The following is a 19,496-nucleotide window of genomic DNA, read 5'->3' as shown; positions in this document are numbered from 1 at the left end:
CTGGCTCCCTCCAGCCATGAAGGCCGGAAAGGCAGGTGGGGATTCCCCTGGCACCCACATCGTCAACGATAGACAGCCCGAAGCTCTCTGATTACAACCACTTTTATCATTTCCCCAGTAAACCTATTCCCCTGAAATTTACTAATAGAAGCCAAGAAGCAAGAAACTGAAAAGAGCAAGAGAGAAAGAGCCATCAGAGTTCCAGCAGCCGAGATGGGAGGGAGGAAGAAGTGGCCCAATTAGGGCCCATTTCTCACCCCCATTTTATTGGACTGGATCTTTGGCGTCATCTGGGGGCGGGTCCCCCCAGTGGACCACAGGTAAAGCCAATAATCCCACCACAGATCTACATCAGCATCAGCCTCCGAATGCCTGGCAGAGAAATGGGCCACAGGGATTCTGCCATCTGTACTCCAACAGCTAGGAAAGCAAGGAAGAGGGCAGTTGGCCACCACAGGCTACCAGGTGGCACCCCAATATCTAGAAGTGTCCCTCCTTCCCTGTCACCCTCAGAAAGGCCTTCCCTACATACCAGCCCATCCACTGGGTGGCACGTAGGCTCAGAGTCAGGCCAGGGCTTACATCCTGTTCCCCAGCTCCAGGACCCCGAGCAAGTGACTTCTTCTCTCTGAGCCCCAGTTTCTTCATCTGTAAAATGGGCAGTGATGGCCACAATCTACCTTTTTCTCATTTCCCTGGGTGTTGTGAAGATCAACTGAGCCACCGGACAAAATACAGGGAATTAGCGCAGCAGTTCCTGATTGCTAGACTGACTGCCCCAAACTTCCTGTGGTCTCATATTAAAATGCAGATTCCTGAGTTCCCTTTCAAAAGAGGAATGGCTCATTGGATATGGGATGGGGCCCAGGAATCTGTATCTGGAAAAGCCACTCCTCTCTTCTGATGGGTGGCCAGGCATGGAGGATCTCTGCATTACGAACTGATGTGGCATGGCCTCTCTGTGAGGGGCAGGGGCCCGAACAGTCAACCCTGGGGAGCAGCTCTCACCTGCGCCAGTTACTGTTCTGCTCTGAGCCTCAGTTTCCCAGCCTGGAAAATGGGGATCCACCTACCTTTCAGGATGTAAAGTACTCAGCATATAATGAGTCCTTGATAAATGGTAGCTGTTATCATTTTTATATTAGCTTATCTTTTTTATTATGATTAGATATTATTATCAGTCATTCAGATAACTTAGAACCTAAAAGCCAGCATTTTTTAACGTTCCTTGCCTGTAGTTTTTCTCTATTTTTTTTTCTTTTTCCATTCAAAAAGTGCAGGCATTCTCAGTAACGCATGTTCATTATGAAAATTCAAAACATCTAGAAGTATTAAATCCCACTACTTGTAGTTTGGAGCATAGCTTTCCAGACATTTCTCTGTAAACCAGGATAAACATATGGCTGACATTTCACACACACACAGAAATGGCATCATACAAAAAAAAAAAAAAGAAAGAAAGAAAGAAATGGCATCATACATTGCGAGTTGTGCTGAAGCTTGCTTTCTTCTCCACTCAACAATCTATCGTGGACAGCCTTCTATCCCAGTATATTGATCTATTGAATTAAGGGATAAAAAGGGTTCCATTACATGGGCGTACCCTGATTTATTTTACTAAGCCCCCTCTGATGGGCATTTAGATTTCTTCTGATTTTCCACACTTATAAGCAAACCTGCAATGCCCATCTTTGGGCATTTTCTTTCAAGCAATCCTGGACAGCCACCATGTACCTGGTGCCAAAGACTTAAAATATATTTGTCTCACTTAAACCTCATCCCATCTCTGCCAGATTGGACAGATGAAGAGACTGAGATGGAGCTTCAAGGCCCACGCCTCTGCTCATGTAGCTAGCAGTGGCAGGGTGAAGATGGAGCCTGTGGTACGTTGATCACACTGCTGGCCTCAAGCTTTGCTGCCTCCCTGGATCCCTTCCCTTTTGTAGGTCCCTTCCATGCTGACTCTGAGCATGGCCATATCATATCATCTACCTTAGCCAATGAGACAGTAGCAAACCAGATGCAAGCTGAAGTCTGCATGGCTCTGCTTCCTCCCTCAAACCCCTGTTCTGCCCTGAGAACAAGCCCAAACTAGTCCACCAGAGAGTGAGCAAATACATGAAGTATCACACCCAAAGTCATCTGAGACCAGCCAGCCCCCAGCCCGCCTGCCAGTTGACCCAAGATATGTGAACAAGCCAAGCCAACATTAGCCAATCCAGCCCAGATCAGCAGAATAGCATAGGTGGCCTGCAGAGTCTTAAAAAACAATAAACAGTTCTTACTTTAAGCCACTATGTTTTGGTATGATTTGTTATGCAGCTATAGCTAACCAATACAGAGCCAAACTCTGACTCACCATCCTTACTCTCTCCAAGACCCCACCGCCTTCATTCTGAGTTAAAGCCCTACACATAGCCCACATGTAACAGACACTGTGCTGGCAGATCTGGAGATTCAAGACTAAATAAGATATCAACCTGCCACCAAGGAACTGACAGTCCAGGGAGCAAGAACTCCTAAGAAAATGATTACCATTCACAGATAGGAACCTGGGGCTCTGAAGGGGCTTCTGATTGATCACTGTCACACGGCACTTTAGTGACCAAGAAAAACCCCAGGCCTCCTGACCCTAAAGCCAGAGTTCCTGGGGTCCCTCAAACCTTCGAGCATCCTTGAATGCCAATAAAAAACTACATGCCTAGATCCCAGCAACCCCAGAGCGAGTCTGTTTCCAATTTAGTGAGTCAAGTCAAAGCGCTCCAGTTTCCTTCTGAGGGTATTAACTGCAAATTTATATTTGAGGCCCTATGTGCAGTTTTTTATGCATCCTTAAATACCAAAACATAATTACCAATGTCAATACATAATGTTTATTTCTTTCAGAACCGACATTTTAATTTTCCTGAGCAGGCGGGAAAAATGATATGCATAAAAATAATGACAAATATTAAAAGTCTCCCAAATAAGGGACCGGGATCACCGGCATAATCCTAAATTTAAATGCGTTCAGGATCACAGCCACATTAAAGGTCTGATAAGCCAAATTAAGTTCCTTGTAAGCATAATTAATCTTCTTTTTCAATGAAGATATTACAAGGGCATTAATTTGAATCCCAAAGGCCTTTGGGAAATTGAATTATATAGATAAAGCCAATATTTGACCTTTTGCAGATAATTACTATTTTTAAAAAAAGCCACAATGCAAATGAACAGCAAGTAAACCTTGGGTGTCACCAGGCTTCTGCCTAAATGAAGGTCGTTCTAAATATTCAGGTACTGCACTCTATTCAGCCCCTCAGCTTTTTATTTCAAATTTGGGAGCATAAAACTCCAGCTGGAGTTCCTGGTGTTTATTAACAAATAATTGAATGGAATTGGCCAGCGCTGATTATGTCAAATTTGCAAATTATCCCGTATCATTCATAGGCCATTAAATTTCAAATGACATAAAACAATGGCACCACTGCGATGATCCCAGGGCCAGCATTAAATGAGGCTAATGTTTATCCAGGTACAAGACTGGCCATAGGAAAGGTGCTTCTGTCGCCCCTGAGACAGGTTCCTGGGTCCCCAGGCAGGGCAGGAGAGAAGGCTCCCCATCAGGGTGGGAGAAAAGTCTCCCCTGGGTCCCTGTCACGGCCCTTCCCCTCAAGCCTGCCTTGTGGCCTCAAGGAAAGATCAGGGGCCTAGGACTAAATCCTAGATAAATCCGGCTCCTGCAGCTCATGGACTGAAGGACACTGGACCATCTCTAGCCTCCGTCTCCTCAACAGTAAAGGAGCAGAAACGCACCAACAGTCAGGACCCCTGGGAATATGAAATATGATCAAAGATTTGGGGTGCTAACACCTGAGGCACTTTGGTCAGACCTGCATTGGCATCCGGCTGTCAACCCCCACCCCACTGGTGATCAGATATCCTGAGCTTCCCCATCTGCAAAATGGGTCTCCAGCACTATAGAGACAGCCCGAGGTTCTTGTGCAGATTGTGACAAATGGGCTTACGAGGAGCTCTGCAGAAAGCAAGTGCTCCTTGAGGGCTGACTGTTCCAGAACGCTAAGTCACTTCCCCACACTCCCACACAGAGAGTAGCCGTGTGTCTCGGCCCCTCCCCAGCTTCAGAGCACACTGCGTCTCTGGGCCCAAAGCAACACTGTTTGAATCCAGAATCTCAAACGATCCCTCCTGAAGACTGTTCTGCCGCTTCTGGTACTGATCCCTCTCTAGAAAGAAATCCAAACATCCCCTGCTGCTGAGGCCAGCGTTACTGAACGCAGACTTATATGCTGCCCAAAGAGCTTCACAAGGAGATTTCATTTAATCCTCTAGCATTCCTACAAGGAAGGCCTGTTGACATCCCCATCTTACAGAAGAGGAAACTGAGACCCAGAGAGCTTAAGGAAGTCCCTGAAGTGGTAGCGCTAGGGCTCATACCTGCCATCTGGCTCCAGGGCTCACAGATTTTACCCCAGTCACGTGCCATGGCCACCTTGGGCCCAGACTCCCTGTCCTTTCTCAGTGTCCTGAACACAAAGATAGGAGACTACCCCTTTCCAAAAGCCAAGGCCTTTTTGTCCATTAACCCACTCTAGCAGATGCCCCAGGGTCCTGGCTGGCAGGGACCATGATCACATGACACAAAGGGGCTGGCCTGAGGCTCTCCCTGGTCCCGGCATGACCAACATGGTAGAATAGTGTCTGCCTCAGTTTCCTTCTACAACTGAGCTTGGCCCCAGCTAGAAGGGACATAAATGGCCTGAGTTCAATCTAACTAGTGCTTCCTTGAGAAAAGCAGATGTGAGACAAGAGATACTGATGCTGAGCTACGATGGGACAGAGCAGAGTGACCAGCTTCACCCGGGGGACCTGATGGCTTGGCCTTCAGAGGGGACATTTTGAGCAGGCTTTGAAGGGTACATAAGAGGTCAACAGGTGTAGCAGGGGAGAAAGGGCGTTCCTAACGGAGAAAATAGCAAGGCAAAGAGAGGCAGAGGCATGGCTCACAGGCTGTGGGGTCAGGGCACTCTCCACCAGCCTTGGTCCTCACACCTTGTGTGCGATGCTTCCAGCTCCAGACTGCCCTCAGCCCAGACAGTTGCCACCAGGTGCTCAGCCTCACCCTTAGAGCCACGGGGGCTGGCAGGACGCAAAGCTGGGCCAGCTCAGAGCCAGACAGAGGGATGAGTTCTTCCTATAACACGACTTGCCACCATGTTCCAAGCTTTGCCGGAGGCATCATTCAAAAGCTGTCCAGGAAAAGAGAATATTGACATATCAAGATCACACAAAGAAGCTCCACCAAACCCTCGTCCTTCGCACAGTCCCGGCAAGGCCAGTCCAGAGGCCTCCGCTCCCAGCAAGTGTTTGTAGTGGGAGACACTTAAATGGCCAGAAACAAAGTCATTTTCTCCATCATTATCGCACTGGAGTTTTCTATCTCTCTGATTAGAACAGAATTGAATCTGGCCAGGCAAAATTGAATTTGTACATTTCCCTAATCATACAATCTTCAAACACGGAAAGTTCTTGTCCCAATTAGTCTGCTCTAATCTGGAAGGAGCGGGGAGACATCCTTATTGACAAAAGGGGAGTTCTCAGTGATTGATCCCAAATAAAAGTTAGGGCTTCCCAGGGTACCAGGAGGTGACCTCCCCTCCAGGCAGGGGATGGGCCTTGGGGAGGTCCACCTGCAGTGGGCAAGGATGTGGGGTGGTTCCTGGGCCTTTCCGTATGCCAGAGGTACTTTCACAAGAGGTATTTGTTGTGGGTGAAGTAACAACTTGACCTTGATTGCCTGGTGGGCTCCACAGCCAAGAACAGAACCCACGTTAAACCTCAGGTTGGGCTCAGACCTTCCCCAGGTCCCCTTCTGCCCATCACAATGGTGGTCCTCCTGCAGCCTCTTCTTGCACCAGACGTGCTTTCTTGGTGATTTAATCTGCCCCTTCGTCTTTGGTTACCACCTCCACCCCAGACCTCTCTCTTGAGCTCCAATCCCAGGGATTCAGAACTCTCTGGACATCTGGGGATGTCCAAGATGCCTCCAACTCCACATGGCCCCAGTGAAGTTGGCATCTTCATTTATTGAGAGCTACTAACAGCACTAAAGCCAATCAGAATGAACGAAAACCCAGGCCAGGCACCGTTCTAAGTGTCTAAATCCATGCATATTTCATTTAGTGCTCTAACAATCCCCTAAGGAAGGACTGTTACTAACCCTGTCTTACAGATGCAGAAACAGTTTGCCTTTCTATATAGAAGACTCCTTGGAAGAATAGAAAATCACTGGGCCATGACTCTGTAGACACTGGTTTGTTTTCTCAGAGGAAGTTTGAAGCCAGCCTGACCTGTTCCTTGCTGGGTCACCTCTTAGGTATGTCACTTTTTCCTTCCGGGATCTTTGCACGTTAGTGGCTTTGATCTTTTCCCTTCTCATTCAACACATTATCCAGGGTCTGCGCAAGTGTAGGTCTGCCACTGGCTTGGTCAGAAAGGAGGGGGCTTTTTTGACCTGCACAGTCTGTCTTTAAATTCTGCCTTGGTGCCAATTGTCTTGCTCTTTCCTCAGGAACCACCATCATATCAATACTGCCGCATCTTTTCTGTGTTTATCCTTTTCTTCTGACTTCTGAGGGAGACTCTTAAGATTGTCCTCTACATCGCTGATTTAATTTTCCACGGAGTCATCTCGTCTGTTGATGCTTCCCAGGACGTTGTCACGATTCTATCGCCTTTTGGGTTTCTTGTAAATCTTCCTTATCTCATCCTTCTCTCTTTATACTTCATCGAGGTATCTGTTCATCTCAGCTTCCTCTCCTTATGACTTTCTTCTCCAATTTCATAAAAGCCACCCTCTCCTTGCATTCCTGTGAGGGTCCTCACAAGATTCTAAAATTTTCTTCTGGATCAAGAGAAAATATTTTTCAGAGATCTAGTCATCCTCTAAATTTTGAACAATATTTTCATTCAATTATTCAGCAATTTTTTTCCAGAGGTCTCAAACCATTTCTTGAAGAAGAATATAAAAGCACATTCATTTTATTCACCAAATATGTCCTACGCATCTTTATGACCCAAGAACTGCAAAGAATGCCAGCAAGCGCCCTGCTACCCAGTGGTCCAGAGAAACGTGAAATGTGTTTCTCCTTGGCCCAGAGGGAAACTCAGCAAGGGCAGGGGACAGGGCTATCTTCCACCACTACCACAGGTCAGGCAGAGACCACGGAAGGGCCACTGGCTCTGAAAGTGCTAATCATTCAGGAGAGGGAAAGGGTGATCCTTGCTGTCCTTTCTCAGGTGTGGATTTGCCCAGCCAGCTCCCAACAGATCATTTCATCTGCTTTGTGATGGAGCCAACTTTCTTCCTGAGCCCTTGCTTTGCCTGTTGAAACAGACCCACCACAGAATGGGGAGCCCAGATCCTGCAGTGCCAAGGGGAAACTGAGAGCAGCCGGCTCCAGAGCTGAGCAAAGGAGAGACAAAAGCAATGATGGCTGAAAGGGGTGACTCCTGACAGCCCTGCCCAGGCTCTCACCATCCAAACCGCACTCTCTCCACCACCTCATGTAAACCACGCCCCTCCACCACCCCTCCTAAACCACGCCCCTCCACGCCCACCTAAACCACGCCCCCTCCACCACGCACTCTAAGCCACACCCCCTCCACCACCCTGGGACTGGGCGTTTCGCATCTCAGAACAGAACACCAGTGGCTTGGGTAAGGCACTCCTGAGGAAAGAGAAGGGTTTTGTTGTCCACAAGAGAAGTAGTTTTTTTTTAATTTAACAGCTGAATTCAGGTTGAAAATTTTCACATATTTGATGTATAGAATTTGATGCGCTTGGCAGTACGCATGCGCCTGTGATACATCACCATAAGGAAGATAAGTAGATCCATCACCTCCAGAAGCCTCCTTGTGTTGCTTTCTTCTTTTCCCTGTTTTTGTTTTTTGTGGTAAGAACGCTTAACATGATCTCTAACCTCTTAAATGTTTAAGTGCACAATACAGTATTGTTAACTATAGGCACTATGTCATACAGGAAATCTCTAGAATTTATTCATCTCGCATGACTGACACTGCATACCAATGGAATAACATTCCCCATTTACCCCCCTCGACCCTTGATAACCACCATTCTACTCTCTGCGTCTATGAGCTCGACTCTTTTAAATACCTCGTATACATGGAATCATGCAGTATTTGTTCCTCTGTGACTGTCTTATTTCACTTAGTAAAACGTCCTCGAGGTTCACCCATGTCACAAATGGCAGGATTTCCTTCTTTTTTTTTTTTTAAGGCTGGATAATATTCCACTTTACATATAAACCACATTTTCTTTTTCCATTCATCTGTCAGTGGACATTTGGGTTATTTCCACATGCTGGCTGTTGTGAATAACATTGCAATGTACATGGGAGTGCAGATAAATAGATCAAGGGTTTCTTAATCTTCCCAGGTCAATGGGAAGGTCCTGTGGGAGAAATGACAGGGAAAGAAGCTCCTTACAAGATTCACAGGAAAGAGGGGGTGCTATCCCTGCCTTTAAGGAGCAGATATAATTTAGCAGAAAAAAAGGCCAGAACAACATGTGAACCAAACAAATACACATGTGCGTGTTTGATTATTTCAGAGGTGCACCAGTTCTGTGCATCTTAGCGGCATCTACTACATAAGGTATATAGGGCTGAAATTCATGATGTCTGAGATTTGCCACTCGAGTGCAACCCTGGAGGACCAGCCGCTTTCCCTGGGAACTTGCTAGAAATGCAAATTCTCAGGCCCCATCACAGACCTACCAAATCAGAATCTGGAATTTAACAAGATCCCCAGGTGATTTCTTAGCACATTAAATATTGAGAAGCACCGATTTAAAAGGGAAATAGCACTGATTTAACAAAGGGGGGGAAAAAAGAGAAAAGGGCGAGGGAAACATATTTGAAAACTATTGATAACTGTTGAATCCAGATACGGATATACGAGAGCTCATTGTACTCTTCACTACTTTTGCATTTATTTGAAAATGTTTGAAGTAAAAAAACAGATGGATTGAGAGAGGAAACCGTGGTTGGAGGCAGCAGCAGTTGCTGCAGGAGAGACGCTCCAGGCGCCAAGTCACAAATGCAAACAGCCACGACTCTGGGCACAGGAACAGCACCAAGTGATATGTCAAAGGGCTGCATCTGGATGCCGGGGGTTGCTGTGGCCTCAAAGAGCAGAGAGCACCAAGGCCACACAGGATGAATGAAAAAGACAGACACGGGACACCTCCTGGTGAGATTTCAGCCCTCCTCAGATACAGAGAGCATTTCAAAGGCTTCAGAGAGCAAAACCACAGAACCTACTGATGTCAGCCCTCCACTGGATCGTGCAGGCCTGGATGCTGTAGAGCCGAGCTTCCTATGGCTGCTGTGACAAACCACCACAAACTCGGAGGCTGAAAACTACACAAGTGTACTCTCTTACAGTCTGGAGGTCAGAAGTCTGAAACCAGTCTCATAGGGTGGAAATCAAGGTGTCTGACGATGCTCCCTCCAGAGACCACAGGAAGAACCTATTTCCTTGCCTTGCCTTTTCCAGCTTCTAGAGCTGCACTCCTCACATTCCTGGGCTCAGTCCCCTTCTTTCATCTTCAAAGCCAGCAGGTAGCATCTCACTTCAGTGATCTTGTTGCTTTCTCCCTCTGTAAGTAAATCTCCCTCTGCCTCTCTTTCTTGTAAGGATACTTGTGGTTATGGTTGGGGTCCCCCTGGATAATCCAGGACAATCTCCCTATCTCAGCATCCTTGATCACATCTGCAAAGTCCCTTTTGTCGTACAAGGTAATATTCACGGGTTCTGGGGACTAGGACCTGGATATTTGGGGATGCCATTATTCAGCCTGTCACAGCTGCCAGGTTCCGAGGAAAGTGTTTTTCTCCGAGGATTCTATACAAATATCAAATAGGGGGAGGGCAAATTTAAGATATTTTATGGTTCCCAAGAACTCAGAAGTTTACCACTCTGCCCCCAAATTAAAAACGTGTATATTAAGATGCTTCTATAACAAAATAATAATATTTTTAAAAATATTTCAACAGCAGAGAGACAAACAACCCAACTTAAAAATGCACAAAGGACTTGATACTACAACAGAGAAGATACACAGTGACCAATAAGCGTATGGAAAGTTGCTCAGCATCACTAGTCATCAGGAAGGTGCAAATCAAAACCAGAGCCACTGCTTACACCAAGTAGGATGGTCGGCACCAAAAGTGGGAAAGTAACAAGTGCTAGCAAGGATAGAGGATGTGGAGACATTAGAACCTTCGTGCATTGCTCGTGGGAATGTAAACTGGTGTAGCCACTGTGGAAAACAGTTTGGCAGTTCATCAATAAGTTAAACAAAGGATTATCATATGACCCAGTAATTCCACTCCTAGGTATATACTTAAAAGAACTAAAAGCAGGGGCTCGAACAGACACTGTACACAAATGGTCACAGCAGCACTATTCCCAATAGCCAAAAGGTGGAAACAACCCAGGCATCCATCAGTTTTTGTGTAAATAAACAAAACGTGGTCTGTCTATACGCTGGAATATCGTTCAGTCACAAACAAGGAAGGAAGTAGTGTTACACGCTACAACATAGATCAATCTTGAAAACATTATGTTAAGTGAAAGGAGCCAGATGCAAAAAGCCACATATCACATGAGTCCATTTACATTGAAAACACGCAACAGACAAATCCACAGAGAGAGACAGAAGATTAGTAGTTGCCAGGGGCTGGTAGGAGGGAGGCATGAGGAGTAATTGCTTAATGAGTACAGGGTTTCCTTTTTTTTGTTTGGTTTTTGTTTTTTGTTTTTTTTTCGGTTTTTTTTTTTTGGCGCATGGGCTTAGTTGCTCCGCAGCATGTGGGATCCTCCTGGAGCAGGGATCGAACCCCTGTCTTCTGCATTGGCAGGCGGACTCTCAACCACTTCACCACCTGGGAAGCCCCCAGGGTTTCCTTTTGAAGCAATGAAAGAGTTCTTCTGGAACTAGTTAGAGGTGATAGATGCATAACATGGTGAATGTACTTCATTGTACACTTTCAAATCATTAAAATAGTAAATTTTATGCTAAGCAAACTTAGGAAAGAGAAAAACAGTAAACATGGGAAACAGTGGCAGCTAAGGATAAGTCAGGATCGAGACAAGTGCAGACCAAGGTACAGGAGAATCCACTGGCCTCGGTGTTTAGAACATTCCTGTTAAGCTTTCAAGACGTAGGATTACATTCTCTTCCCTGCAGATCTAATCCCATCACTTAGTTCTGCAGTGAATATTTCCATAGCCGAAAGTGTATAAATGGCATTTTATTGGGTTTAAAATTTTAGAACCAACCTATAGAGAAATCATGAAAGACCATTATGGTAACAGAGAGAATGGAAATGTTATGAAGCTTGACCAGGTAAGAATAATTATTTAACAAGAATTGGGGGGGGTGCACAGGAGAAGAAGAAAGTATAAGACTACCAGCAAAATGAATGATTTCTTTATTTTTCATAGCAGAGATTGATACTTATAGTTTTAAATGAATAAATCAAGAAATAGAGACTTAGTATGGTATTAAAAGTTACACAGGCAATCTGTAGAAGAATTCAGAATAATACCATAACTACAAAATTCAGTAAAGGAAAGGAGAGGTGGAAGATAGTAAATTGGGCTCAATTTCTCATTTTTCTTAGCAGAGAGGAAGTAGATACTGACCAAAGGACGTAAGTCAAGAAATAGAATTATAATACTTAAGACTTCAGTTGTGGGTAGATATATGTTTCTGCCTGGTTTCAGATACCTCCTTTCCTTGGGGATTACCCCCTTGTGTGGTTAAGGTGGGGCTGACCTATCTTCTTGGCCACAGGGTGGTTATGTGATCTGCCTGGCCAATCAGAACCTCCCCTGGGAATTTTTGGCCAGCACCCTTGGGGAAGATATCGACTCTCAGCCGGGGTTGTCAGGTTGGGGGAATGTGAATCTGGGCTTGTCTGCGTCCATCTTCTTGCTACTGGGCACGTGCCGCGTACAGGCTGGAGCAAATCAGGGCAAACGACATTAGTGAGTCCCTAGATGTGCTGAAGCTTACATCACCTTCAGGTTTCTGTTATCCTACTCAGCGAATTCCCCTTTTGTTTTAAATAAATAAATAAATAAATAAATAAATAAATAAATAAATAATTCCCTAGACAGCGTTTGGCTCATGCGCTACGCTGATGGGTGGAGCTGACCCAGGGAGTCTTCCAGGAGGAAGTGGGGTTGGCCAGCATTGAAAAAGAGGTAGAACAACAACCCAGTGATGACCCTAAGGCCTTACCCATCTGTGCCCCATCCCCACCCAGGAGCTGTGCAACTTGGATGTGATTCTCAACCACCCTGACCTCAGCTTCCCTGGTACCCAAAGAGAACGGGGACTATCCCATGGGATTGTCAAGATGGTTGAAATAACGGATGCAGAGATACTTTATACACCACACTGGAGTTTCTTTTTTAAGATGATTGGATTGGTCCCTGGGTTCGTCAGTTAAGCTGGTTCTGTTCTCTGACCACAGGCTGAACCCCTAATTCTACCCCAAGCACCCCACAAATGTAAGCTACATTCCCAGGTGGTGAGGGTGAGGCAGCATGAAGGATTCATTGCAGCCCCTTCCAACTACTGGGGAGAAAAACCTACCCCAGCGATCATTAAGTCACTCAACTGAAATTGTGGTCATTTTGTCCTCCTGCCTCTCCTTCCTCTTTCTACAAGGTACAGCACCCTTCTGGCTAGTTCTTCGTTTAACTCTACTGTTTTATAATTTTTGTTTGTTTGTTTAATAAATGCCACCCTCATGAAGTGGCAGAGGGGACATTTTAGGGTAGTAGGATATAAATTCAGGTGACCTGTGCCTCTGGAGACAGGAAGAAAAACCATTGTAGGAGGGCCTATAATGGCTTTATACTGAGATAGTGTCATTTACAAATTACATAGTGTTGGGTTCCTTTTGTAAACTTTGCTGGTTTTTTTTCTTATTCTAAAATACTATTGTTTACTATAATTTTTTATTGTATGTAATATAAATAATATTGTTCATTGCAGAAAACGTTGAAAGATAAAGAAGGAAATAAAAGTCACCCACAATCCCACAATCCCGATATAAACCCTGTTAACATTTCGGTGGCTTTTCTTCCACGCTGTTTTACTAACACCCCTGAAATCCTGTCACATTGTACCCTGCTTTTTCCATTCAACATCATATTATGCATATATCCCCATTTCATTAAAAATTCTCAAAAAAATTTTTTTTACCAGTGCCATACTCCAGGGTACCAGAATCTGTTTAATCAAGCTCCTATTATTGAATATTTTAGATCTTCTAGTTTTTCACTACTCATCACTCAGCCCAACATTTTTTGTCTGTTCATTTGTATGTGTTGTCACAGCTGATGGGCTTAGGCTTGCAGCTCTCACGGTTCACAGTACCACATCCCGGACGCCGGGTAAGGGGTCCTGAGGGCTGCCACCATCCCCCACACAACCGACACGCCTCTTTCCCCAAAGGCAGCATTATATCTCCTGCCCTGCCTCGCTTCTGATCCTTACCCAGGGCCATGCCAGTTACCTGACTGATCTCCCACGTTTGTATCTCTGGAAACAGAGGTTGTCAGCCACGTCCTTCTATCAGGTTGGCCAAAAAGTTCGTTCAGGTTCTTCCGTAAGATGTTATGGAAGAACCCCAACGAACATTTCGGCCAACCCAATAGAAGCCTCTAAGCTCCTTATGAGAATAAGCCCTTCCCTCTCAGCCCCCAGCCCCAGAAGGTGAATGCTCAGTTTTCTGAACCCCTCCAGAAATAAGTGGCTGCCTTCCACCCTAACCCCCAAGCAGCAGGTGCCTGCTCACCCTGCATCTACATAACTGAGGTTTCCCATCTGTCCCCTCTGCAAGGGGAGGGGGCGTGAGAGGAGATTAGAGGCCAGAGAGGACCCACCAGAGAGACCCTAGAGCTGGCGCTCATCCTACAAGCCAGGAAGTGGATGGCGTTGCTCCCCATTCACAGCTTCTCATCTGGTGCCCCGTCCGACTGGACTTACTCACTACAGCTCATTATTCCAGGGTCCGGGCTAGGGAAGGGGACGTCTGGGGTCTCGGGGCAGCCCTGCCTGTGACCTCCAGGCAGTCACTTTCTAGCAGCTCCCAGAGGCCATGCTGTTTCTCCCCCTGGACACCCCCACTCCCCTTCCTTCCTGGACAGCCCCTCCTGATCATCGAGGACGCATTTCTGAAGTCGCCTCCTCCCTCCTCCGTGTCCCCCCAGCCCCCCTCCATCGCCAATCCCTGCAAAGCTTGTGGCCCACGTTCTGAGGAGGGTCTGCCGCCTTCATCTGACTATGAGCTCAGCGAGGGCAGAGGTTCTGTCCAATTCCCAGTGGGCACTCAGCCCCCGAGCTCAGGCCGGGCCCCAGTGCACAGAGGGTGTCAGTGCCAAGGCCCCATGTGCCTGCCCCAGGCGTGCTGGGGGCAGGAGCCTCACAGCCACTCCCCCCAGGGCCACCACTCCAATGGTCAGAGCAGTACATTCAGGAGTCAGTCTTGGGGTCCCAGACACTGGTCCCTGGAAGTGGCCTCCCTGTGATGGGCCCTCAGCCCCGGCAGTGCCTTGAGATGATCCCCAGGGAGTTTCAGGTCCTATGAAAGAGCAATTTGTACTTCAGGCCATTCACGAATCCCTGAACGGAGGAATTAATTACTGTCTGTCAAAATTAGACTTTTCTCTTCCTTCGAGATGCATCTTCTTTTTATTCTTAATTAATTTTTAAAATTACGACGTCAGGACGAAGTCTAATTTATTTTACTTTTAGCGTTATTTCTCTCATAAGCAATTTCGTCTTATGCCAGGCGCCCGCCTCGGCACCAGTTTGTCACAGCAGCTCTCCTTTCCGGGCGCTGCATCAGACCCTGAAGCCCAGGCACCAGGGGCCCCAGAGGAGCTGCTCCCCTTCCTGGGCCTTGGTCTCCCTGCTGAGATGAACACATCCCACTAACCCACTCCTGAGGGCCCTTCCCTACCTCGCGCTTCTGTGAGCTCATCCCTCCCCCGTCCCAGGGCCGACGGAGGGGACGATGCTGAGGCTGGCCTCGCAAACGCACGGCCCTCAAGGGTTTATGATGTGCTTCCCCGTGTGTGTCTCACTGACTCTACAAAAACCCTTTTGAAGCAGGGCCTATCATCCCATGTTCCAGGTGAGGAAACCAAGGCCCAAAGAGGAGACATTACTAGGACATGTTGGAAAAAAGTGATCTCAATCCAGTCTCCGACTCCAAATCTGACAAGTCTTCCACTTCATCCTGGAACCATCCTGGTGATGGTTATAAATTTCCACTTGAAGACCTGTGACTGAGACCCAGATGCTGACAGGACAGGTCCTGCATGATTCCCGTTTTCATCTGCCCCTTACCTCTCCTCCCTTCTCTGATAAACTCGCCCCCTCTTATGGAGAGCTGCTCCCCCGTCCCACCTCCCCGCCCGCACGCTAGCCGGAGCCCACATGAGAGGAGCTGGCTTCATTTGGGACCCTCCTCTCAGCCACAGGGACTGCTCACAGGGTGACCCCATGACTCAGTTCAAGCCAGCCAGGGGCTTCCCTGGGATTTTTCTCACTGCAGCTGCAAACAGAGAGCGTTTTCCTCTCTGGTCGTGAAGCTGAGAAGGTGTGAGCCGGGAAGCTTCTGCAGCTGTGTCCCCTACCACCAGCCCACCCCAGAGGGAGGGGGTCAGCCACAGAGATAAGGCCAGGTTAAGATGTGTGAGTCCCTCGTTCCAGCTCTTCCCCAGGCCAGCTCCATCCTTGCACTTCCCAGCCTGTCACACAGACAATAAACCTCCTTCAGGGTCTAAATTGGTCTGAATGGGTTTTCTGTCACTTGCTTCCCTAGGGAGTCTGACAGGCACAGATGGGCTTCTAGAGCTGGAAGAAAAGAGGAGCCCAGCCCGAGGCGTCCAGGAACTGCCTCCAGGCGGTGACGCCAAGCACCACGGGCTAAGGGGCTAAAAGTGGATGCTCTGAAACCCAGGAATGTCCCTGCCTGCTTGTCTCTTCCCCTTCCCCAGGAGGAAGCCACATGTGAGAGGCTGAGATGCCAGGCCCTCCGGGCTCCCCCCTGCTGCTCCCCCGACTCCTGCAGCTCCCCTCCCACCGCAGCATCTGTTACACTCAGCCTGCCCTCATCCCTCATCCGCAGCAGCGTGGGGACCAGACCTCCGCACACTTTTGCACGTTGGTTCCCTCCCACTGCCCACCTACTCATTTCAGACCACACCTCCTCTGGAAGGCCTTCTGGCCACCCCAGAAAGAGCGACACTCCCACTCACTCGGACACGCCCTTCAATCTATTGGTGCACATGGCACCTGAGTTGAAATTGTTAGCATACGTCGTCCCCTACGATATTGTGAGCTCTTTAAGCTCCGTGTATCAGTCTCCCCCGTGGACCATCATTCACCCAACAGGTATTTTTTGAGTGCGTACTAGGTGCCACGCAAATGAGCAAAACAGATAAGGTCCCTGCTCTCATGGAGTCTACAGGCTACGAAGGGAACATAGACAATAAACAATAAGTACAACGCGTACGAAACCTACGCGGCATCAGGCCAGTTAAGTGGGATCAGGAGCGCAGGGGGCAGGCTGCGACTCTAAACAGGGGGCCAGCGTAGGCCTCATTGAAAGAGCACATTTGAGCAAAGTCTCTAAGGAGGTGAGGGAGGAACCAACACAGAAGAGTCTGGGGAAGGGCATCGCAGGCAGACGGGGCACCCAAACGTTGAGGCAGGAGCACGCCGGGCACATTCAGGAAAAAAGCAAGGGAGCCATGGGAAAGACGACAGGGGTAAGGGCAGAGGGTGACCACCTGGGAGGCTGGAAGACTCAGGCCTATCTAGTGGAAAAGCTCAGGAAGTGCTCGAACAAACTGAAGTGTGACTTGAGGAGGTTCTTATAGTCTAGGTAGCAAGAACTACATGAATAATTACAACTGGGGAATGCAGGTGACATGACCCGGCTGTAGGGTAATCAGGGGATACCGGGGGGGAATAAGCCAGGGGAGTCTCAGAGGCCATGATTGAGCCTCTGGGGACACGTGTCTACTTTAAGCTGGCCAAGTGGGGAGCGTGCCCACAGGCCCCAGAGGCTGCATGCCATCCCTAGGGCCGTTGTAATGAGATACCACCAGCTGGGTGGCTTAGAACAGCAGAAATTTCTTCTCTCACAATTCTGGAGTTTAGACGTTCAAAAGAGGTGTCACTGGGACGAGGCTCCACCTGAGACTCTGGGTAGAATCCTTCGCTGCAGCCTCCGCCCCGTTCCTGGTGTGGCCAGCCATCCTCAGCCTTCTTTATCCGCAGCTGCCGCACTCCAGCCTCTGCCTCTCTCGTCACATGGCTTTCTCTGTGTGTCACTGTGTCTTCGCTCGGTGTTTCCCCAAATGCATCTCCTGCCTCTTCTTGTAAAGACACCAGTTTCCCTAGGTTAAGGGCCCACCTTCCTCCAGTATGACCTTGTCTTATCTAGTTACATCTGCAACAACTCTGTTTCCAGTAAGATCACATTCTGAGATACTGGGGGTTAGGACATCAAGGTATCTTTCCGGGGGTGACACTGCTCCACCCACACCAGAGGCCACACCTCCCAGGGACGGGCTGTGTGACTTCGGCTGTGCCATTTCCCTCTCTGGGCCTCGGACTGTCCTCCTGTAAGACGGGGGCTGGAGCGTCATCCCTCCAGCGGTGCTGCCTGGGTTTCTCCAGGTCCTTTTGAAGAATCTGTCCCCCTCCCCTCACTGCGCCGCCTCTGATCTCCAGCATGACGGCTTGGGGACCGGAGCTCAGATGACTCCAAACTGTATCTCCACCATAAAACAAATATCATGAAAAGCCTTTTGATGTCACCCTAATGGAGTGCGGAAAACACCCTTCAAACCGCCCCCCCCACCTTCGCACTTTTAATTTCATCCTTTTTGCTATTTTTTTCTTCTCCTTTAAAGCTTGTGTTTGCTTTCATGTTACACGTTATTTATTTAGTTGCTTGTCAATTAGTGTCTATTCTCCCAGGGACAAGCACATTAGCAGCAGCAGAGATTAGAATTAAAATTTGCAGCCCAGTTGGTGCTACCAGAGCCGCGCCTACCCGGCTGAGAAAACAGCACCTCTTTGTCATTTCAAAAGATGACCTTCCTTTCTTTCTCCCTGTTCCTGGCTCCTGATTTAATTCCAGCTGACTCCTCCAGGGTCACTGCCCAGACGTGATGGCTTTGAGATGGAACTTTTTCAAATGCACAAAGGAAGATGCAGGCTCCTGTTAACCGCGGCCTTTGATGATGGTTAGTGTAAAGCAGGAGTCGCTGGATTTGAATAACAGGCTCCGATGGCCTGTCAAGGGTTCTAAATCATCCAGCCCAACGTGCCACACCTCCGGTCAGCAGTTCAGCCAACATTCCTGACGTGGCAGCGTGACCAGCTCCTTGATTCACTGGATGTGTGACCCTGAGCGAGCGAATTAACCTCGCAGATTTATTTCCTCCTCTGCAAAAAGGGAGGATTAAAACCAACTACAAATAGGTGTAAGACCTGAGATTATGTGTATAGAGTTTTGCAAAGTAAGCTTCAGCAGCTGTTTCTTCCAGATTCTTCTGAATCTGAGGAGTTTACTGGCACAAGTTAATCACGTGGCTGGAAGGGCTTTTGTGAAGGGAGCCGCCGTGGGCAGAGACAGGCAGGGATCTGACCACTGTGCACTTCAGTGCTGCACGTGGAGGTGAAGGGACCACGAACCTAAGCCAGGTGGCTTCAGAGCCCAATGACAAGGCAGATAACCAGGGAAGGAATTGAGAGGCAGCATTTTCCCTTTCTCTGTTCCCAACATGCTACTGCACAGGTCCAGGCAATGCAGGGATTGGGGTGACTTTTGCACCTTCACTGGAAGCTCAGCAAACACCTGCTACCACCACTTGCCCCTTTGAGAGTAACCTTTCTCTGCCCTTGGACTCCTGGGAGTGGGAGAGATTCCCTTGGCATCTCCAATAGGAAGACAGGAGCCCCCAGGGGACAAGGTGACTGTGTGTGACTCTGTCCGGTTCACACTATAACATGTGCCTGCCTGGAATTTATGTCCTCTCACTGCTGGAACCCAAGTGGCCTGAGGGTGACCCTCCCAGGGATCTCCCTTTAAGTGAGAAGCAAGGACAAGAAACCAGCTTACATTTTGGTCACACTGACCTGCTGTGTGACCTCGGGCCATTCTTCTCCCCTCTCTGAACAGTTTCTTCAAGTACGAAATAAAAGACGAAGCTTAATTCACAGGACTGTTGCTGGGGGACTTAATGGGGAGAGGATATACTTAAAACACCTCAAAAGTGGAGGCTCGGGCAACAAGGATGGCGATGACGGAGGTGATGGTGATGGTGATGGGATCCTGAGGGAGGAAGGGCACATGTTGTTATCCAAC

The sequence above is a fragment of the Hippopotamus amphibius genome, chromosome 2, assembly GCF_030028045.1.
Source record: "Hippopotamus amphibius kiboko isolate mHipAmp2 chromosome 2, mHipAmp2.hap2, whole genome shotgun sequence".
NCBI lineage: Eukaryota > Metazoa > Chordata > Mammalia > Artiodactyla > Hippopotamidae > Hippopotamus > Hippopotamus amphibius.
This window is presented reverse-complemented; position numbering follows the sequence as displayed.